This window comes from Balaenoptera physalus (assembly GCF_965194825.1).
Source record: "Balaenoptera physalus genome assembly, chromosome: 10".
In the NCBI taxonomy this organism is placed as follows: Eukaryota; Metazoa; Chordata; class Mammalia; order Artiodactyla; family Balaenopteridae; genus Balaenoptera; species Balaenoptera physalus.
Genome location: NC_138889.1, coordinates 68,318,193 through 68,342,160, shown reverse-complemented (window position 1 = coordinate 68,342,160; position 23,968 = coordinate 68,318,193). Strand labels below are relative to the sequence as shown.

At 45.5% G+C, this 23,968-nt stretch overlaps 1 protein-coding gene across 3 annotated transcripts in view; it reads left to right on the top strand.

Moving 5' to 3' along the window:
• The window catches only part of IRAG1 (inositol 1,4,5-triphosphate receptor associated 1), a 148,563-nt gene that overhangs the window by 29,511 nt on the left and 95,084 nt on the right, over positions 1 to 23,968 (top strand). The window lies entirely within an intron of this gene.

Here is a 23,968-nt window from a genome sequence, read left to right as displayed (position 1 = left end):
GCCCCGTGTCCACCTGGGACCTTGTGCTGGCCCAGCCCTGTCTCCCTCCCTGACCTGCCCCTGCTTCTGTCCCTGCACTTCCCATCCTGTGTTCTGGTCACAGCCCCTGTTTTTATCCCTGTCCCCATCTCTCCTGTCTCCAGCTTTGCCCCCGTGCTCCTTCCCTGCACCCTCAAGGGGTTGCCTGTGCCTTGTCTGTGGCCCCTAGCCTGCACACCTCCAGGAGCTCGGAGTCAGAGCTATTCCTAGAGTGAGAGGCACCCGGGCTGCCTTTCTCCAAAGGAAAGGCCAGTGGAAGCCAGAGGCCAGAGAGGGGCCCAGTTGTCTGCTGCCTCCTGCCCAGTAAACGGCTGTAAAAGCCTGGAGATGCTCTGCAGATTGAATAAATACAGTGCGGGATCTGGGACCCCTGGCTGGCGCTCCCACCTCCCAGAGCTTGGCAGCTGCTGCTTTTTTAACACTCACGCTTCAGGCTGCTCTTTGAGGGTCTCGGGGGAAGTAAAGCAGCCCATGCGTCTCCTACAGGAAAAAGGAAGCCGCTTCCCAGGGCTGTTAGGCTGGGAGCACTAGGGAGCCAGACGTGCCAAGGGTTCTGTTGGCCCCACCAGGGGGCAGTGACGTGCTGGTGAGACAGGTGGACTCTGGACTGCCCCTCAGCCGTCCTCTCTGTGGCTTGGCAGTCAGCAGAGGGACAGTTTGATGAGGAGGAACGGAGGCCCAGGTGGGTGGGGAGGAGAGATTTAGGAGTACCCAGACTCTGCTCTTTGAGCTCTCTGAGGCAGGGGGACGGAGATAGAGAACTCAGTTCTCTTGTAGTAAAAGCAAAAGGAAGCAGGAGAGAAAATGGATATGAATTGACTTTGTGCCAGGGTCTGTGCTAGAACTGTTATTGAATTTAATCCTGGTGGTAGAGATGAGGACATTGTGGTTGAAAGAGGTAAAGCAATATGCTTAAGGGAGCACAGTCTGTAGGTGGTGAGCAGGGATTCCAGCTCAGGCCAGCTTCGTCCAAAGTGGGCACTTCCAGGGTTAGGTGCCACCCTGCCTCTAGGTAGTAACCAGGGTCTCGGGCAGTTATTGAGCATCGCAGACCAAATGATGGGAGAATCAGGGGGATTGCATTTGCCCCATGAACCTTGGAGGCCGACCCTGAATTCAGGTGACAGCCCAGGGCAGCCTCACTGGTTGAGATGCAGAGGCGACACGAGTCCGTGACCTTGGACACACCCTGCCTTCTCTGCAAGGGCCTTCCCCATGGGAGAAGGAAAACAGGTCAGCCAGACAGACAGAAAACCTCTCTGCTAATCGGCTACAGATGTAAAACAGAGTTAGAGAAAGCTGGGCTTAATCACCTCTCATTACTTTCTTCCCAGTACTTTTAAATTTATAATTCTTATTCAGAGTTTTTCCCTGGTAATAAAAGTAATGTGTAGTCTTTGCTAAACTTTCTTGGAAAATATAGAAATAAGTATAAGTAAGAAATCCAGAAATAAACATAAAGAAATAAAAGTTCCCTCTGGAATCCTATCACTCAGAGATAAATATTGTTAATATTATGGTGTGTTTCTTTCTTTATATGTCTCTATATTTTATAAAACTAGGGCCTTACCATGTGTGGTTTTGTAGTCTGATTTAAAAAAATTTTTTTAAAGGGAATTCCCTGGCAGTCCAGTGGTTAGGACTCGACACTCTCACTTGGTGGCCTGGGTTCAATCCCTGGTAGGGGAACTAAGATCCTGCAAGCCGTGAGGTGCAGCCAAAAAAAAAAAAATTTTTTTTTTAAAGACTTTATTTTTTTAGAGCAGTTTTAAGTCACAGCAAAGTTGAGAGGAAGGTCCGCATAGAGATTTCCCAGATCCCCCTGGCTCCCACACATGCAGAGCCTCCCCCAACATAACAGCCCGACCGGGGTGGCACATTTGTTACAACTGATGAACCTACGCTGACACATCATAATCACCCAAAGTCCGTGGTTTACCTTAGGGTTCACTCTTGGTGTTGTACATTCCATGGGTTTGGACAAATTGTATAATGACATGTATCCACCATTATAGTATCACACAGAGTATTTTCACTCCCCTAAAAAATCTTCTGTGCTCCATCTATTCATCCTTCCCCACCGACCCCTAACAATCACAGTTCTTTTTACTGTCTCCGTAGTTTTGCCTTTTCCGGAACGTCATACAGTTGCAATCAAACACTATGTAGCCTTTTCAGACTGGCTTCTTTCACTTAGTAATATGCATTTAAGGTTCTTCCATGTCTTTTCATGGGTTGATAGCTCATTTCTTTTTAGTGCTGAATAATATTCCATTATCTAGGTGCACCACAGTTTATTTAATCATTCACCCACTGAAGGACATCTTAGTTAGTCTTTTTTTTCAATTTTTTAAACACCGAAGTATAGTTGATGTGCAATATTATGTAAGTTACAGGTATACAACATAGTGATTCACAATTTTTAAAGGTTGTACTCCATGTATAGTTATAAAATATTGCTGTATTCCCTATGTTGTACATTATATCCTCGTAGCGTATTTATTTTATACATAATAGTTTGTACCTCTTAATCTCCTACTCTTATCTTGCCCCTCCTACTTCCCTCTCTCCACTGGTAACCACTAGTTTGTTTTCTATATCTGTGAGTCTGTTTCTTTTTTGTTATATTCACTAGTTTGTTTTATTTTTTAGATTTCACATATATGTGATATCATGCAGTATTTGTCTTTCTCTGTCTGACTTATTTCACTTAGCATAATGCTCTCCAAGTCCATCCATGTTGCTGCAAATGGCAAAATTTTGTTCTTCTTTATGGCTGAGCAGTAGTCTGCTTTTTTTTAACTGAACATTCTATCATGATTATTTTCTCATGTCATCAAAGATACTTCAAAACATGATTTTTTTTTTTAAAGAGTGGGATTTTTTTTTAATTAATTAATTAATTTATTTATGGCTGTGTTGGGTCTTCGTTTCTGTGCGAGGGCTTTCTCTAATTGTGGCAAGCGGGGTGCCACTCTTCATCGCGGTGCGCGAGCCTCTCACTATTGCAGCCTCTCTTGTTGCGGAGCACAGGCTCCAGACGCGCAGGCTCAGTAATTGTGGCTCACAGGCCCAGTTGCTCCGCGGCATGTGGGATCCTCCCAGACCAGGGCTCGAATACGCGTCCCCTGCACCGGCAGGTAGATTCTCAACGACTGCGCCACCAGGGAAGCCCAAAACATGATTTTTAAGGGGTTGTATACTACCAAATAATTTTAGCTGTGCAAAATTTAATCATCATTCCTCTCGTTGGGCATTTACAAATGTGGTTTTTCTTTGGGGCCTGTCTCAGTGGCACACACATGATGGCTTTTCCGTCCCTTTTGTGGAGTTTGGAAACTGCGCTCCCAGGTGGGCTTGTGCAGTACGCCCTAGGGTGTGGGCTTGTTCTGCAACAAGTAAGTGGTATACTGACTCAACTCGAAACACATGGACTCATATCGGAATTGCCTTTTAAGTTCTTTCCTGCCCATCTGAGTTAGCCCAGCAGTGCGGGTGCTGCAGGACTTTCAGTACTAAAACCAGACGTCAGGCAAAACCAGGCAAATCAGGGCAAGTTGTTCTCCCGGGTTTGAACCTAGTGTGCCTTCAACATCTTTCACATGCTTGCTTGTCTCTCTTCTTGACAAAATGAGAGCAAGTCGTGGGCTTGGAGGCTTCGTCAGGAATAGCTAGAATTTAATAACTGTTTTCACTAAATTTGTGTTTACGACTAACCCCTCTCTATTTGTGGTATAAGTGGTACTGACTTTTCCATGGATGGTAGGGGTATAAAGTTTCCTTTTAAAATAAATGTGATGACAGGGGAAGATAACACCTGCTGAGCGCTTATCGTGTGCTAGGTGCTGTTCTAATGCTTTCCCTGCAGTTCCTCATTTCATCCTCACAGCAGCCTCTGAAGTAGTTACTACTGTTATCCCTATTGTACAGATGAGGAAACTGAGGCACCGAGAACGTAAAGAACTTGGTCAACAACAGAGAGCTGGTAAATGGCCCAGGCAGGACTGCAACCCTGGTTTTCTGGCTCATTGCCAGTCAAATGAAAGAAGATTAAACCAATAAATATATAGGTGGCACACAGACATGGGAGAAAATGTGAGGGTGGTGTGCAGATGACTCAAGTTTAGGAAACATTGGCTTGGAGGAAACTGGGGTTCTGTGAGCAGGGGTATCAGTGGGTACAGGATGGGGTGGGGGGAAACTGAGCCACCCCAGCAAAACCAAGGGAAAGTTAAGAACCTGTGGGCCTGTGGGAGAGGCCGAAAGGGATGGGGCCATCCAATGATCACAGCAGGGCTGCATGGCTGAGACGTGGTGCAGAGGGCATGGTGGTCACCCCGTGAAGGGACACACAGAGGCTACAGGACATTCTGCCACTGACAGACACCCTCTCTGGAGGGTGTTTCCAGAGAGCCCAAAGTTCCCAGTTCATCAGGAGAAGAAAGTTTGAAGATACCCTTGCTTTTGCTCATACAGGTGTGGTCAAAAGAGGGCTGGCTCCAAGTTGGGAGGAGGGCTTGGCCTTGACCAACTCTTCCCTTGTGATCACAGTGGGAGCTGGTGCCTGGAGCTTGAGGGAGCATCTTGCCCTGCTGGAGAGCGCAGGCCCTGGAGTGACCATGCGACTCCACCACTGACCAGCTATATACCTTGAGCCACATCTAACCTCTCCAAGCCTCAGTTTCCTCTCCTGTAAAACAGAGATAATGATGGTGTCCACTTTGTAAGATTAAATCTCTCAGCCTGGTGTCTGCTCTTAGCACCCAGTAAACATCAGGTATTATTATTTCTAGCCTCTGTCCGTCCCCCCTCAGAGATTCCATCAAGGACACTTCTGGACTGGTTGTGAGGCTCTGACTCACCATAATTCCGGGTCCCAGTCTCACCTCCATTAATGCGCCAAGGGCAGTGGCAGACTTACGCTCTAGATGACTGGCCATTGGTACCTGGTGGGGTCTTTAAGGAGGCTCAGTAAAAACACCTGCTTCCTCCACTTAAGTTCTAAGGCTCCTTGAGAAGTCAGCCTAATAGCACCCTTATGACTGATAAAGTTAATAGGAGAATGTGGTTTCCATTGGCAGGCAAGCAGGCTTTCTAATATTGAATTGAGCAGACTTACCCCCCAGCCCTATGTAGTGCCCTCCAGGGGAGGCAGGACCCTTTAAATCTTAGAGCCTGGAGGAGCAGAGCAGAACATGTGTCCCAGGAGGAAGGGAAGAGGAAAGGGCTGACCATTGATGTTAACACTTCTTGAACTCACCATCAGACAGCCATTCCCCTGGGGCAGAGCCAGGAGTCTTACATTTTTGAGGCTTCTTCCACACGGAGGGAACACTCACGTACGGAGAAGAAGCATTATGCTTCTAACAGAACTGCAGTGATGGTCTGGCCCAAGTCATGTTGCTAAGCTGCAGGGCTGCCATGTGGTCCCAGGAGGGCAGGCACCCCAGCTCCTCTGCTTTCTGCCTGATGGAACGTCACCCTTTCTCCTCCTGAGATGCCTGGGAGGCAACTGTTTGAGGACAGGTGCTTCCCTGGACAAGATAAGCATCCAACTAGAAGTATCTGGTGTGATTTTTTTCTTTTTTTTAATGGAAGTTCCATTTAGGCATCTCTAGCGAGGGAGCAAATGACTGTTCTCTCCTCTGGGATACTTCATATAGACAAGAGAAGAGAGGGAAGGAAACTACCTTTGTTTGAACATGCTGTACATGCCAGGCATCTTGTGTATAATAGCTCATTAAATCCATACTGTGGCCATATAAGGGAGATATTTATGAGCAACTGATTCAAGGAGGTTAGGCCACTTATCGAAGACCACTAACTAGTAACCAGTAAGTGAAGAATGGGATGTCAAATCCAAAACTATCAGACCCCCAATCTGTAGCAATTTCCATCACTCTGTGGCTTATACACCAGGCCACAGTGCAGAGTGAGAATGTCCAGCCCTTGTCCCTGCTCCTATAGTTTGAGCCCAGGAGGCCCCCACACTGCTGCTCAGAGCAGAGGCCCTGAGCTTTGGGGGCAGGAGTCTGGGGCAGCTGTTCCACTAGGCCAGCTCTACTTTGCATCTCTCTTTTGTCTCCTTTTAGCCTGTGACTATCTTTATCAGGTCTCATAACCTTGTCCATGAACAAGGCCCTTCTTCTGTTTAGTTGGAAAATACAAGTCTAGAACCATGAACTTTTTATTGGCAGGAAATGCCATGTCCTACATTGTGAGTCTTGAGTCACTCTCTCTGACTCACCAAGGCTTGTGTTGGAAAAGTTCATAGATATGGTCATGGTCACCCAATCTGCCATGGAGACAGCATGGAGTAGTGGTTGGGACCTCAGGTTCTCAAATCAAATGACCTGAATTCAAGTCCCAGCTCTGCAACTTACCGTGTGACTTTGGGGGAAATGATCTAACTTCTGTCTTACTTTTCTTAACCGTAAAATGAGGCTGATGGTGATAATGATATAACTTGACCAAAGAGTTGTTGTGAAGAAGAATGGATTGATGTATCTACAGTACTTGTATGTGTATAAGTACTCAATAAATAATAACCATTATTTAAGCTCAGATTAACATCAAGCACAGGTAACTCCTCTATTTTGTGGCTCCAAATGGTCAGGTTTCCCTACGGGCTGTCTTGCCATGATATTTTCAACTTGTTTGGGGATTAGTTCCCTGGTAGAAAGACTGTAATGTCCTTCTGGACTTCTTAGCTAAGACATATTTCCTGTTTCCCAGCTGAAGCAGGAAACTGGTCCCTGTTGGAAGGTGATGCTGATGAGGCTGAATATTGTTAGGAGGAATCTAGATGGTGGATGCCAAGAGGACTCCCTACGGAGCATGATCTTGGGGATATTCAGGGTCCTGGACCCATCTCTAAGCCTGGTCATTGGTCTGGAGTTGATTATGTACATGGAGACTGACTCATGATAATCAAACTCACAAGAGACTGAAGTATTTAATTCTGAATGTCTGTGTGCTAATGTATGGGGAGGGTTTACCCTTTCCAGTGACCACAATGCCTAGGAGATGGAGATTTTGCTCAGAAGGTGGAAAGTTCTGAGGGGTATTTCATGTAGGCCATAAAGTGGCCTGACAGCCATCTCTGCCTACAACAGAGGGGTCTCTCCCCTGGGAACTTTAGATAAGCATTTCTCTTTGGAGTTCGCTTTGTCTTCTGTAGAAAGATGGGATTTGTCGGAAGGTAGTTCAGAGAATCAAAGGAAGGAGTAGACCGTTAGGCTCCAGGAAGACAGCCCCCAGGGCAGTGCTAGGGACCTGGCAGTAGGAACTTGCCAGTGCTTTCTCTAGAGCAGAGGGGTTCTCTTAGGCAAAGGGTTTTTGACGGTTCATCTCATCAATTAAAAAAAAATTTTTAGTATGCATCTCTAATTTATGTGTATTTATTTTAAATTATATTCATGAGCTACCGTATTAATGTGAGTTATTTTATAAAACATGTAAAATTAGAAATTTTAAAGGCTGAGAAAGAACTATTTGAAAATCTTGCTTTATGTTTTTAACAGTGCCAGCAGCTATTTTTTTTTTTTTGCTTTCCTTAAAAGAGTATTCTTTAGTAAGAGAAATGTGATTATTTATGCCTCATTATATTTTAAGATCTCAGCACTTTGGATGAACCCTGGCTTTAATGACTGTCATGGTTAAACCAGCCACTGTACCAATCAGCCTCCCAGTAAGGAACCAAATCCAACTCAATTGGCTCAAGAGACTTTAACAAAAGGACTATTTATAGAGGTTTGGAAACCACAAGGGATGAGGCCCAGGTACGCCCCAAAACTAGCAGCAGCAGGGAGCCGTTAGCAGCCCTAGCCAGGAGGGGCGAGAGAAGAAAATAGTGTGATTGGAAGCCAGTGAAGAGCTGGGGAAGAGGGACCATCCAGGTTGAGCCGTAATTAGGGAGGGATACAGCCACTGCCACAGATGTAGCATGGAAGAAAGGAGGGGGCAGGGAAGGAAATGCCCAACCTCTCTCTCCCCCCACCTCCTGCTGGCCCATTGGCCAAACTCAGCCAGCAAGCATGCAAGCCCAAGTGATGGATCCCATAGTTGTCATCTGGGAGCACAGAGCAGAGAATGGATCCTGGGGCAGGGCAGGGAGAGGGAGGGCAGGCAGAGGATAGCCAGCTCAGATAGCTGATGTGGAAGAAGGGTATCCTTACTTACTGAATTCTAAGTGAAATTTTCAATTTGATCCACCAGTTTGTAAAAACTTTTTTGAGAGTTGCTTGTGGTGTTAGTGGTAGTAATATCTTCACTCCACATTTTTTGCAGGAGGCTTTTAAGGCACTTGTCCATTTTATGGTGGTTGGCTTGGTTAAAACTAGATAAATATATTTCATGAATCCACTTGGGCACATTCAAGATGTATCATACTTTGCTGAAAGCAAATGACTACATGAGTGCGATGTCAGTCCCTTAGCATTGGAGAATTTCCCCTGTTCGCTTAGGACATCTCACAAACTGGCTGTGACAGTGACCTTTCAACGTTGAATGAAGGCACCATTGCCAGTCTGCTTATTTAATACTAAGGAAGTGAAAATAAATCACAGTTTTCAACTGTCTTCCCATATTCCACTGGATCATCTTGCATATTCCCTGGGCATGCATATGCCACCCTGAAGACCACTGCACTAGGGCTCAGCTCCTATCTCGACCAGGTTCCAGTAGTTCCTAGTTTCTGTCCAAGGTCTCGGGGGAGAGACCCCGATGGGCCCAGCTTGGTTGGGTCAGTACCAATCAGCCATGGTCAGGTGACAGGAACATGGGGCATCGATGTGGCCATGGGGAGCCATCCCTTGTATATAGGGGTTCCTCTTAGAGAAGGGGAAATTGCTGAAAGCAAAAGTCTCTCCAAAAATCTCGTCACATGCTTATAATTGTCTTCCTGTCCTGCCTTCTGGAGATCCTGGTCAAGCCTCCCATCTCTTCAGCCACATTTACAGACAATTTCTTGGGTTACTTCCATAGATGACTAATCATATCCCTTGCATGTGGTTTTTCACATGGTTGTACATCAGACGGCAGCCTTGTTTCCCTGCTGTTGTCCCCATGTACAGCCAACATTCCCAACAATTCTGGGGTTCACAGGACCTTACACTGGTTGGGGCAGACTGTTTCTCTGGTTAGCTGGGTTCAGCAGAGAAAGATGGGTGTGAGGATTACCTCAAGGATCTGGCACATTTAGATCCAGAAACACTTGCAAGTTGTCCCTCTATCGTGACTCCTACAGTCTGTAAACCACAGAAGTTGTATAGGCACGGGAACAAAGAAAGCCTGACTTTTCAGAGTCCTGGACGGGGAGGTTCAACTTGCTGAAATCCCCAGGAGCTTGTTTCACTTGACAGTAACAAGAGTAATAATAATGTACTTATTTCTATCACAGCTATCATTTACTGAGCACCAGCTACATAGTGTGTTAAATGCTTTACATACATTATCGCATATTTTTGCAATGCCTTGTAAGATCGGTAATAATAATATCTACATTTTACTGTTGAGAAATCGAGGCTTTCTGAGGTTCACTAGTTCACTCGGGTTTACACAGTGGAAAGTGGCAAGGTCAAGGCTAGGTTGCCCTTGATGCAAAACACACACAGCCCATCAACAGATAGAATCTCACACTTGGAACTATCAGGCCAGGAGGAGATAGACGCTGGGCCAGTAAGATTTTTCAAAAGGTTAGATCATTACGGGTTTATTGAGAAGTATTAAGGGAAGCTAGAACCATGGCAGGTTTAAGGTGGTTCTTGGTAGATAGTGAGTGAATAAAAGAATGAACCCTCCCAGGTCTGAAAACAGTAAAAGCTTTCCAATATCCACCCCTGGTGCTGAAATGAAGACAGCATATAAAGCAGTGGTCCCAGGTCCTAGGCTTGGCTCTGCTTCCAACTCATTTTGTGCCCTTGAGCAGATCACGTCTCCCTTCTGAGACTTGGTTTCCTCATCTGTGAACAGTTCACCCTCCAAGGCCCAATGGTTTACCCCAGTGATTGCATGATTGAGGCCAACCCAGAGCAATAATTGTGTCAGACACTGCATCTGTGACAAAGGAGGATCTCAGATGTGTTAAAAGGGTCAGCTGTTTTAGCGTTCTCTAAAAGCCCATGCAGTGCTTTTGGGGAAAGTCAGAACTGGCATCAGGTCCAAAGTAAATGGACGGCTGTGTTTTTAAGAAAACATTTACTGCTGAAGGGACTGCTTATTCATTCTGTTTTTGTTAACAAGGCATTTGACTCATGCTTTGGACAGTTGCTGCTCCGATCAGAGATGATGGTCTTGTGTTCGTCACTAACAAAAGCAGCCTCTGGAGCCTAGTCCCTCTTCCCTTACACTGCAGGGCCAGCTGCTTCCAGCCCTCCAGCTCTAGAAGCACATGAATGTGTCCTATGGGGTGGGGAGTGGGGACAAAAAGACTGGAAGTCCTTTGGAAGGGATTTGGGGCACCAGAATTTGGGGGCCTCCAAGAGGCATTGGGTACCCCTCAGAGCTCCCTAAGTGGAGATCTGGAGAACTGAGGAGACTCAGAAAAATGGTATAAGCAGCTAACTACATCTTGGGGACTAAGTCTAATGCAAGTTGAAATGCCCACCTCCATCCTATAGCCAGAAATTCTAGAAGAGACCATCCTATATGGAATATATAGCCAGCACTAAGTGAGTATATGAATGCCAAGAACTCCTGGATGGCCTTGGCTGCCAAAGCCGTTCTCTGTTGCCCAGTAGCACATTCTCATTCTGTATCTCATGTGATCCTCCCAGAGGACCGTGGAGCCACGTGATCTGTGTCACCTTTCATGAATTCTTCAGATTTCACAGTCTTATGCACTATAGATGGCATAGCTCCTTCCATTGCCCCCACCCCTGCCCCCAGGGCCACAGTAGGATTTTGGTGGGCTCTAGGCATTTTTTTTTTTTTTTTTTTTTTACTTTTTGGCTGTGCCACACAGCACGCGGGATCTTAGTTCCCTGACTAGGGATCAAACCCACACCCCCTGCAGTGGAAACGCGGAGTCTCAACCGCTGGACTGCCAGGGAAGTCCCTGGCCCCTAGGCATTTTTGCCTTCATGAGCCCCTTCTTGCTTATGAAATTTATAACTCTGTTGGTGTAAAGATAAATATATTAATGTTATCTATTAAAACATTTTTTACCTAAAAGTTCATTTTTTTTCCTTCTGACTTTTAAAAGCAATTAAAACATTTTAATGGGCACTAGGCACTGTTCCTACCGGCTGTAATGGCTGAGTCAGCCCTGCCCCCTCACCTTCCTGTTCAGAGCCTGGTCTAGGGAAGAGGGGCATCAGCATCTGCTGGGAGCTTGTTAGAAATGCAGACTCTCAAGTGCCGCCTCAGAACTGCGGAACCAGAATCTGCAGCTTAACAAGACCCGCAGGTAATTTGTGTGTATATTATAGCCTGAGACATGCTGTCTACCACACTGTCCCATGGCACCGCTGGGGATATCTGAATCATAGGTCACACTGTTACCCCAAATTACAGCAAGAAGCTCAGTAACAGAAAATCCTATGTGGAAGATAACATCTAGTGTTAAATGGCTGTGTAAATGCCAAGAATTCCTGGACGGCCCTGTGTGCCAAAGGTGTTCTCCTCTGTTACCCAACTGACGTTCTCCCGCCTCTTCCCCTCCCCCGCCCCCATACACACACACACACACACACACACACACACACACTCAGTGAAGAAGTCAGTCCCAGGCGGAGGGGTCTGACCTCTTTTGCTTCTGAGTTGGTTCTTCCAGTTTTTCTATGAAGCACCTGGCCTCCAGAGCCATCTCAACAGAGGCAGAGGCAGATGCAGGAGGCACAGCCCTAAGTTCCTCTACTCAGAGGTGACACCAAGTCTCTTGGGCAGAGCTAGTTATTCGGCCCCAGCCAACTGCAAGGGAAGCTGGGAAATGCAGGGGAACCCAGGAGTATTCAGGGAGCACTAACCATCTCTGCCCCAAGTGGAGAATCAGTGAGACAAGTAACAGCTACTGCAGGGCCTGAGGCCTCCCAGAGGCAAGACATTAAGAAACTGGGATGTGGACAACTAGAGACTCAGAGCTTGCAGAGAAGTCTTTTAAAAGCTGAGAGAATTAACTCAGAGACAAATGCCTGCCCTCCCCCGAGGTCTTACTCTTCCAGTAAGGGGGAGGGGAGAATCAACTGGGCAACAGAGAATGGTTTTGGCAGCCAAGGTCATCCAGGAGTTCTTGGCATCCATACACCCACTTACTGCTGGCTATATATTCCATATAGGATGGTCTCTCCTAGAACTTGTTGCTACAAGATGGAGACTTAGTCCCCAAGATGCACACTTAAAGCCGCTAAGATTTTAGGTCGGTTGCAGCAGCTACTGTAAATTACCCTAATTCACTACCCAAGCACCCTTGTCATAGACCCCTCTCCCACTTCCCCAAAAGGAAAGTGACAACCTGTCACTCGTGCCGTCCTCTCCTTGTGGCTTGGCCATCCAGCCTCTGCCTGCTTAGTGCTCTAACCCCACCTGCTCTGTGCCTTGCCCCTGGATTAGAGGCTTACTACATTCTATGTTATAGGGAAGGAAACTTGAGATCCCACTGGAAAATAAGTAAGGAGAGTGCAGAATCTTGGTCTTCTGACTATTACGTGCCTGTCTGTGAGGGAGAAAAAATGAAGTAGAAATAAAAGGAGGCTTTCACAGGCATCAAGGATAGGAAGGGTTGCTCCTAGGGAGCCACGGCTCTCTTTTAATTGGCTTTGCACCATCTTCATTAAGAGGTTTTATAATATCAGAGGCCACTGTTGGCCTGGGGCCGAGGCTCGAGAAGGATTGAAAATGCCAGCTAACATCTAATGAACGCTGACTATGTGCTGAACATTGTTCTAAGAAGCTTATGTGTAGAATATGATTTACATTGATATCATCATCCATGTTTTACAAATGAGGAAACTGAGGCACAGATAGATAAAATAACTTGCCCGAGGTCACGCAGCTACCACACGGCAGGGCTGAGATGTGATCCCAGGCAGCTTGGCTCCAGAGCCCACGTCACAACCACCATGCTCCCTGAGCTCTGGACACCCACTAATTAGAGGGCTTGAGGGCATCTCTGACCAGTACTTTAAGGAGGACACATTGAGCTACTCCTTGAAAAAGGAGTCATTCCATAGTCATTCCATTTGACCTTCCATAGTCAAATAAGTCTGGGAAACTATCTATACTTTCTCTCCCTCTCGGAGATTTATCCTGCATCTCTGCTTCTTAAGGGCTGAGAAGGCCTACAGGACAGAAACCTGCCTCATGCTGTCATCCACAAGTGTATCAAAATGTGGAACCTTATTTTCAGAGCTCATAGCAGCACCCAGAATGAGGGTTGCAGAGGACATACTTTGAGAGAAGCTGGCTAGGGACATTTGTGCTTGAGTGGATGCGGCATCTAGAAAGCCCTCACCACTTGCAGGAGTGCCAAGGCAGGCTCTAAGGGGGCCAGGTCAGCTCCAAAAGCTGGGAGGCAGACGGTGGCCAGAGTGGGGACAGCACGGGCTCTGCTGGTTCCCAGTCCTGCCTGGTCACCCTCAGCTCTGTTGCTCTGGAGGAGTCGCCACAGGGCACTGAGTCTCAGTCTCCTCATCTGCAAAATAACACCTTCCTTCTAGTGCAGTCGGGGGATTGAGTGAGCAGATGTACCTAAAGCGTCAGGGACAATGGTATGCTCTGATGAATGGTGAATGTTGTCATTCTGTTGTCTATTTTGCTTGCCTTATTCTTTACAGTCTTCTAGGTGGTTCCATGTGGAACTAGGATATGAGGGTTGGAAGCTTCCAAGGAGCAGGCTGGGCCAATTCCACCCTGTAAGGCTGGAGGTCGTGGTGCCCCTTTTCTGCTCCAAAGAGGTCAGGGGACTCCCCCGTCCAAGAGAGAGTTTCCTCCTGAGAAGGGGAAGGGGATGCTCTCGGGTTGGACGAAAGAATAAGGACGAAATGTCAAGAGCTGAGGTTGAGCTGTGGGACACACTCAGATTTAGCTTCAGATCAACATCAAAAGGGAGCATTAACCCAGGACTCCAGCAGGTCCCAGAAGATCCAGAAAAGGCAAAAGTTGATCTCCCTGCTATAGGCAGAATCCGCCCCAGGAAAAACGTTCTGATTCTAAATGAGGTGCCAACTGGCAGAGCGTGTGAAGTCGGCGCCAGCATTGACAAGTCACCTAACAAGGCGCATTTCTAGACAATGAGGGACCTGAGAATACATTTCAGAAGGTGATTATTTTTAAAAAGACCTTGGACAGAGAGGGCCACTGTGGTTGTGAGGAAAGGGCGCTGGGCTGGGAGTCAACCTCAGCTGGGCCCCTGATGGCTGTGACCTTGTCAAGTCACGCCACCCCACGGGAACTCAGCCTCTTCATCTGAAAAACAGACATAATAGTATCTACCCTGTAGTATTTCTGTGAGGGACAAATTAAATAGTAGATCTTAAGTAGCTTAGATGATAGAAAGCTCTAAATAGCAAGAGGTTAATATTAAAAACAAGGAACACCCTTTAAGGATTGCCATCAGGAGACAACCATCAAGATGAAATAGCTTCCTTCTAAAAAGCTGATGGACTCTTCCAAGGTGAAGTCCATCAGTGGACCTAGGATGCTGGTGAAGATTAAAGATGACAAGTGTAAGAGGCTTCCCAGGAGATGCAGAATTACTATATGACCCAGCAGTTTCACTCCGAGGTATATACCTAAGAGACTTGAAAACAGGTGTTCAAACAAAAACTTGTGCAATAATGTTTATAGCAGTGCTGTTCACAATAGCCAAAAGGTGGAAACAACCTAATATCCATCAACTGATGAATAGGTAAAGAAAATGTGATATATCCATGCAATGGAGTATTATTCAGTCATTAGAAAGAATGAAGTACTGATACATGCTACAACCTGGATGAATCTTGAAGACATGAGGCTAAGTGAAAGAAGCCAGACACAAAGGCCACATACTGTATGACTCCATTTATATAAGATACCCAGAATAGGCAAATCCGTACAGACAGAAAGCAGATTAGTGCTTGACAGGGCCTGGGGGGAGGGAAGGAATGGGAAGTGAGTGCCTAACGGGTATGTTTCCATTTGGGGTGGTGAAAAAGTTCTGGAACTATGTCGTGATAATAGGCACACAGCATTGTGAAGGCACTTAATGCCACTGAACTGTACACTTTAAAATGGTTTAAACTGTACAATTTATGCTATGTGTATTTTACCACAATTTAAAAAAAGTTCCTGGTGAAGAGGAAATGTGACCCCAAGGCTAGATTCCTCTCTCCTAGAGTTCAGTTGAGGGGAGGGGTAGGGGCTTCAGAGCTTGTCGGCTGGAAGCTGAGGTCTCGTGTCAACAAATTTACCAAGGGCCTGTGGCAGGCAATCCTTGTGTGAGTGCCCCAGGGGGCTCCAGAATCGAGGACGACATGCTTCCTGCTCTCAAAATGTATATACATTATTCTCACTTAAGGACAGACTGACAAGTACTATAGATGACAAGGGATTAAGTGCAGGGCAGTGGGACATTCATTCTGCCTTGGCCATCTGTGCAGGCTTCTAGGAAGAGAAGATAGTTGAGGAGGTGGAGTTTTGGCAGGTTGGTAAGGAGGGGAAGGGTTTCCAGGGAAAGGCACGTGGTGGGTACGGGGTGGGGGGATGTTTCTGAGTGGGGAACGCGTTGCTGTGAATCAGGCACAGTATCTGCGGAGTTGGCGGGTAGGAGAGAGGGTCCCGAGAGAGATATGCTCCAAAGGCAATTAGGTCAGCTTGTGGAGGGCTTTGAAGGTGGAGCTGGGGAAGTGGGGACTTGCTCTCCAGGCCGGGGGGAGCCAAGGAGTCCTCTAAGTGAGGAGTGACATGACTAAGCCTGTGTTCGCGAATGATCAGTGTGGAGGAAGATGGCCTGAAGACAAGGAGGCTGAGGACGGGAAGGTGGGCTGTGGCCTCATCTCTGCAGGGCTCAAGGAGGCCCCCTTCCTCCCCCCTCCCCCCCACCCCCACCCCAAGCAATGACAGCGGGAAGGGTAAACCAAACCTGGTGAGCTTTGCATTAGCCAAGATTCTTGTTTGCATGGAACGGAAACTCATTCAAATTAGATTAGGCAAGAACCAGAATTTTCTGGTTCCTGAGAGGTCTAGGGAAGTTCCAGAAATAGCTGGATCCATGGGGCTTGTTCCCTCTATCTCTCAACTGTCCTTGGTTTCAGATCTCTCCTTAGGCAGCCTTTGCCTCTCAGCGGCACTGTGGCACACACAGGTCCTGGCTTACAGCCTCCTCTCAGAACCCCCAGCAGCAAGAACTCCCCCAGTCATTCCAACGAAAGTCGCCAAATTGAATTTATTGGCCCATTCTTAGTCTCTTGTTCATCCCTTGGTGAATCACCAGGGCCAGGGGTGTTCTGATTGGCCAGGCCTGACCCCACCCACCCCAAGCACAGGGATGAGGAGATGCTGCTGTTACCAGAAGAGGGGGGACTTGCTGCCAAAGGGGCATAAATTGCAGCTGTCTCCCCAAAGCATCAACCCTGTGCCAAGCCATTTACACATCTCATTTCATCCTCTCAGCCATCCTGAGGTGGAATCGGTTACCTCCCTTTTACAGAGGAGGAAACTGATGAGTAAGCTAACTTGTCCTCCCTCCCCACCCCAGCCCCACCCCCAGCGCTTTCTCTGTTCTGTGCTGCATGGCATCTCTTAGGGAGGCCAAGTACAGCCACTAAGGAGGGTGACAGCTAAGGAAATGAGAACTAAAGTGCATGATCTTTAAGCTGAGAGACACTCAAGCTGCATTCAGTCAGACAGCTCATGCAGGGGTTGGAGATCCTGACCACTTAGCTGTTGGAAGATTGGAGGTCAGTCCAGTTGTTGGAGGTGCTCCTTCTCTGCGTCACTCCTGTCCCGTGAGCAAGGCAGCTGGGAATCACTGTTGATCCGGAGGTGGGAGAGTGAGGGGGTGTGCATCTCTAGACATGGAATACAGCCCAGTGGTGATGCAAAAGCATTCACTGCAGACAACTTCACGAACACTATAGCTTCCCTGCCCTTAGCAAGACATCGCAGAAGAGGGTGATGGGGCATTTGTCAGGAAAGAGGGAGTAAAAGGCATTCACGCATAGAGCACAGGATGTACAAAGGCACTGAGGCATGCTTGGCGTGACAAGTCTTCATGATGATAAAATTCCCTGGGAACCCAGAATAATTTTATCAGGGAGAGACAGGCTGCCATGGAAATGGCTTCCTGTGGCATCAGCACCAAGCTAGAAGCTCAGGCTTCCCCAGGTGATTCTGCTTCCCTGGTCTTCATTTTTAGGAATTAATTTACAACTAATGACAGAGAGTCACCCAGGTCACTCTCTGCCCTTCCAAGCCATGTGCCAGGTTAAAGGCCTTTGACTTGGTAACAGCAAGCAGCATAAATCTAGAGCATTTCCTGTTTGGGAAGCAGGGCAAGTGATGCAGTGTCAAGAGGGTCTGGGCAGGAGTGAACACAACCAGCAGAGCTTAACGGTTGCCCAGATCCCCACTGGGGTCTGACACAAGGCACTCTGGGTGAATGGGGACGTTCTAGAAATACTGACATCCCCAGGGGACTGGCCTGGCCCCGGGTGGAAGGCAATTTTAGATGCTCGACTACTATTTTTGGATTCACTACTTCTCCAAATGGTGGGCAGCCGCGGAGGCCTTCAGGGAACCCGAGCACTGTTTCCCAGCACAGCTCTGATTCAGCCTGCCCAGAGTCTGCAGACCAGTGCCCACTCCCCCCATGCTCTGGGTTTTGTGCTTTTCCTAGTTATATGCTGGTAGACAGCACCCAATACTAACTCCTGCAAAAAGAATTCGTCACACACTAATACAAAGGGATCAACCACCATCTTAGGATATGACTCAAGACTATGTCAGGGATACTGTGCAGCTTGGACTCTGGCTAACTTAGGAGAAAAGGGATCAGAGCCAGAGACATCCAGAAACTTCCCTGGCCTTCCCTTCTCAGAGTTGGCTGAATCGGGCAGGGAGCAGATTCTGTGCAGGGAACAGAGTCACTTTTCCTGTTGAGCTGAGATTTCCTCTCACGTGCTTTTCAGTGGTAGAGGGGCCACAAGACAGGGGAACAGGCAACACAGGATGCCTTTATTGGGCTAGCTCTGAATGGACGAAAGGAATATATAAGAATGTGTTCTGGGAACTTTCCAGCTGAAAGCCCAGAGAAGCAGTGCTGGTGTGCTTGTCACAGGTCACATTCCTTTCTGTTTCCAAAGCTAGTCCCTACTGATGAAGGGGAAGAGTACAGGGGATCTCCAGACTGCGATGAATCCTGTCCTTGAGCCTCGTTTCATAGAGACTTCAGGGTGAGAATAAAAGACGTCATTCCCATTTGTGCCCATACCTGTAAAAACACAATATATATTTGAAGGTCTTTGCTAGCAGAATTCTAAATGCCTCAGGTGAGAAATGATGTACCCTGCAAAGATGATTTGACTTTTGGGAGTGTTGCATGTGTTGAGTGTGGTCTGGAGTGAGTGTGTGGATGTGGATGTGCGGTGTGCATATGTGGGCACGCGTACTGCATCTCAGCTCTCACCATCCGTGCCTTGAGTGCCTGATGAGAGCTCTGTCTCTTCCTGTGGAGCTCAGTGGCTCGCTCTACCTGGTTTACTGCTGTACACAGAGCTTGGCTTTGAAAATACTCAGTAAATGTCTGCTAAATGGAAGAACAGACGAGCGATCTGCACGTGCATCTTGGCAAGTTTCTCTTTCTTTTGGGCGTAGTCTTGTCTCCACGTCTCTATGTGTCTGTCTCTCTGAGCTCATGTCCCTGGTCCCTTCATCTCTTCCTATTTCTTTTCTTCTTTTTGTTGTCTCTTTCTCCTTCATTTCTCCTCTCATAACCCCATACACACACATATACTCCATCTCTTTTCCTCAACCTGTTTCCCTAAATTTCTTGTTGTTTTCTTGGTTTTCTTTTCTCTTTTTTTGGGGCAAAAGTTTCATTTTTTAACGGCTTTATTAAGATATGATTCATATACCATATAATTCACCCAATTAAAATATACAATTTAAAAATATACAATTCAATGGTTTTTAGTACAGAGAACTGTGCAGCCATCACCACTATTTAATTCCAGAACATTTTCATCACCCAAAAAGAAACCTATATCTATTAATAGTTACTCCCCATTCCCCCGCATTCCTCTAGCCCTAGGCAACCACTAATCTACTTTCTGTCTCTATAGATCTCTCTATTCTTGACATTTTGTATGAGTGCAGTTATACAATACCTGGTCATTTGTGACTGGCTTCTTTCACTGAGCATAAAGTTTTCAGTGTTCAACCATATTTCAGCATGTGTCAGCACTTCATTCCTCTTTATAGCTGAATAATATTCCATTGTATGGATATACCATATTTTATTAATCTATTAATTAGTTGGACATATGACTTGTGTCCACTTTTTGGCTATTATTAATAATGCTGCTATGAACATTGTGTACATGTGTTTGTGTGGACATATGTTTTCATTTCTCTTGGGTATATACCTAGGATTGGACTTGGCAGATCATATGGCAAATCTGTGTTTAACCTTCTGAGGAACTGCTAATGTGTTTTCCAAAGTGGCTGTATCATTTTACATTTCCACCAGCAATGTATAAGGGTTCCAATTTCTCCACATCCTTGCCAATTCTTGTTCTTATCTGTCGTTTTTCTTTTAGCCATCCTAATGGGTGTGAAGTGGTATCTCATTTTGATTTGTACTCCCTGATGGCTAATGATGTTGAACATCTTTTCACATGTTTATTGGCCATTTGTATATCTTCTTTGGAGAAAGGTCTTTTCAAATCTTTTGTCCATTTTAAAATTGTTTTTTGTCTTTTTATTACTGATTTGTTAGAGTTTTTATACATTCTGGATACAAGTGCCTTATTAGATATATTATTTGCAAATATTTTTTCCCCTCCTATTGGTTGTATTTTCACTTTCTCAATTGTATCATTTGCAGTTCAAAAGTTTTTAATTTTGATGCTGTCCAATTTATTTATTTTTTCTTTTGTTGCCTGTGCTTTTGGTATTGTATCTAAGAAGGTACTGCCTAACCCAAGGGCACAAAGGTTTACTCCAGTGTTTTCCTCTAAGAGTTTTATAGTTTTAGCTCTTCCATTTAGGTATTTGATCTATTTGGAGTTAATTTTTGTATATGGTATAAGGAAGGGGTCCTACTTTATTCTTTTGAATGTGGATATCCAGTTGTTTCAGAACTATTTGTTGAAAAGACTATTCTTTCCTCCATTTAATTATCTTGGCACCCTTGTTGAAATCAGTTGACTATAAATGTAAGGGTTTATTTATGGACTGTCAGTTCTGTTCCATTGATCTATATGTCTATCCTCATATACTACCCAGTATCATGCTATCTTACTGTAGTTTTATCTGTTAAGTTTTGAAATTGAGACTTGTGAATTACCCTTTTTTCCCCTTCTTTATCCAGATTTGTTTTGGTTATTCTTGGTCCCTTGCATTTCCATATAAAATTTAGGATCTGCTTGTCAATTTTTGAAAAAAGGCTACTAGAATTTTGATAGGGATTGTGTTGGATATATAGATCAATTTGGGGAATATATCATCTTAATATTAAGTCTTCTGATCTATGAACATGGGATGGCATTCTATCTATTTAGGTCTTCTTTAATTTCCTTCAACAATGTTTTGTTATTTTGAGAGTATAAGTTTTTCGTTTCTTTTATTAAGTGTATTCCTAATTATTTTATGCTTTTTGATGCTATTATGAATGGAACTGTTTTCTTTTATTTTTTTAATATTTATTTATTGATTTAGGCTGCGCCAGGCCTTAGTTGCTTCACACGGGATCTTCGTTGCAGCATGCGGGATCTTTAGTTGTAGCATGCAGACTTCTTAGTTGCAGCATGCAGACTCTTAGTTGTGGCATGTGAACTTTTGGTTGCAGCATGCATGCGGGGTCTAGTTCCCCGACCAGGGATCGAACCCGGGCCCCCTGCATTGGGAGTGCAGAGTCTTACCCACTGGACCACAAGGGAAGTCCCTGGAACTGTTTTCTTAATTTCATTTTTGGATTTTTCACTGATAGTGTATAGAAATATAGTTGATTTTTGTATATCAATCTTGTATCCTGCAACCTTGTATCTTGTATACAACCTTGTATACAAAATCTTGTATCCTGCAACCTTACACAAGGTTGCAAGATACAACCTTGTGTATTAGTTCTAATAGATTTTCAGTGGATTCCTCAGGATTTTCTCTGTATAAGATTATGTCATCTGCAAATAGCGATAGTTTTACTTCTTCAAAACTAGAATTCTTGGGGCCTACTCCAGAGCATTTTTATTTCATTAGAGGGTCCTGAAAGGAGCTTTGTGGCTGGCCTAGAGAAATACTAAAGCAGTTATTCCCCCAAATTCATTGATCCCAATTCCAAAGATTAGCTGTTTGAAAAAGAATTGAATTTAAACCCGATATGGCTAAGAAATTCTGTCAGTAGCTGTACTCGTTTGCTAGGGTTCCCATAACAAACTACCACAGACTGGGTGGCTTAAATAAGAGAAATTTATTTTCTTACATTTCTGGGAAAGTCCAAGATCAAAGTGTCAGTAAGTTTGTTTTCTCCTGTGGTCTCTCTCCTTGGCTTGCAGATGGCCACTTTCTTGCTGTGTCCTTACATGGTCTTTCCCTGTGCACACACATCCCTGGTGTCTTTCTGTGTGTCCAAATTTCCTCTTCTTATAAGGACATGTGTCAGGTTGAATTAAGGCCTAGTGGCTTCATTTTAGTGTAATCACCTCTTTTAAGACCCCATCTCCAGATACAGTCACATTCTGAGGTGCTGGGGGCTAGGGCTTCAATATGTGAATTCTTGGAGAACACAGTTCAGCCCATAGCAATAGCCTTATTGGTTTTCCTCTGAGAGATCTGGTTTCTGGTTAGTTGCAACTAGTGAAGCCAGAATTTATTTAAATAACCCATTCACAAGACCACCAAATGACAGTGACCTGCAGCCAGAATTAAAAGGCACTGCCTCTAGTCCTGAGCTAAAGGATCCTCACTTGTGGTCTTGCATGTTCCTTGAGCTCATTTTTGTCAACCTACCCTAGAGCCACATCAAAGAGGGTCCAGCCATCAGACCCAGACATGCATGTAACACCTAGAACCTCTATTTATACTGCCTGCTTGAAAGAAAGTAATTCCAGATTCTGCTGGGTAAACAGTATGGTGACATACTTGCACGAGGAGTCCTTCTGTGAAGTGAAATGTGAAGTTCCTAAATGGAAAGATTCCCGTGAAATGAACTTTAAAGTTCTGAAATGCAAAAGCTCACTCTAATTTTGTTCTTTTTTGAGCAAAGAGTCAGTTGTGGACGTTCAAGATGCTAACTATTCTTTGCTCTTTAATTCTTACAATAGCCAAAAGCAAAATTAGTTATGTCTATAGAAACCAAAAATCAAGCTTTCTCTCCAGGTATTCTGAGCTGAGGATACATCTCACTTCAGCTGGTGAAATTATCTCCCTCTTTCCTCTGCACAGTCTCTGCTCCCTTTTTCAGTCTTTTATTTTTAACTCTCTTGCCTTCTGAGTGTTTTTATTGACATGTGGCCACAAACCCTTTTAGCAGGCGTTGTAAATCACCCATAGGGAAATCAATAAAAACCAGTTCAATTCATAGTTAATACTGATTTGCTCCCAGATAACCAGGATCCTGCAGCCTCAGAAGTTATGCCCATGGGGAGATCTGCAAGGAGGGTGAAGGGTAAGGGGGGCATTGTGTTCTGAAACAGGAGGTGGGCAGCCAGCTCCCAGAAGCTCAAGGAAGGGGTGGACTTTGGCCTATGTCCATGCTTTTCTCATCTGGCCTCTAGGGAAAGCTCTGTGTTTCCATTTCATCCAGCTCAGATTTTTCCAACCACATCAGTGGCATTTTCTTATCTTCCAAGAATCTGCTTCAGAGCTAAAGTATCTTCTTTAAGCCTCTAGACGGGGCAGCAGGAATGAACTGCTGGATTTGCTGGGGAGGGGGAAGGTAGCAGAGTAAGTTACTGTAGCACAGAGGCGTGGAAGAGGAAAGAAGCTCTGTCAAGCTGTCTGTTGTCAGGCCACTGCTTTCTGTCCCCTCCAGGGGTCAAATGTCAGAACTTTACTGTACAGAAGGTGAAAGCTAGGCCCAGAGAAAGGCATGACTGGCCCAAGGTCACAGAGTGGTTTCATAATGAGGTCACAAAGAAATGGCCTCACTGCTTTGAAATCCTAGTTTTCTTCCCAAAAGGAACTTTGCTCAGGAAGTGCAAATTCATGGGTAGTCAGAACTAAAAAAAAGTAAGGCTCCAGAGAAAAAACATCAATCAGCTAGTTCATTTATTAAAGAGGAGTACATCAAATTGCCTACTGTAAGGGGCATCTAACAGTTTGGACCAACCATTTATGCCCTCTTGGGTAAGGGGAGCATACTAATCTTTGAAAAGAGAATTTCCTAGAAGGGCGTTTTCCTCTCTTCTCCGTCAAGGAGAATATTCTTTTTTTTTTTTTTAAAGCATCTTTACTGGAGTATAATTGCTTTACAATGTTGTGTTAGTTTCTGCTGTATAACAAAGTGAATCAGCTATATGTATACATATATCCCCATATCCCCTCCCTCTTGCATCTCCCTCCCACTCTTCCTATCCCACCCCACGGAGAATATTCTAACTGCAAGGCCCAAGGTGCTGGAGTTGGTGGGAGTCAGTGAGATCCTCTGTGGCGCCCTGAGAGCAGGGCCTCCCCTGCCCCAGGAGGGAGAATCAGGCTCACAAGCAGGACTGCAAGGTAACACTCAGAATGCCTGATTTTACTCCCCTGGTGGCCCTGGTTTCCTCAAGTTGAACATCTCTGACCCTCCAGGAAGTCT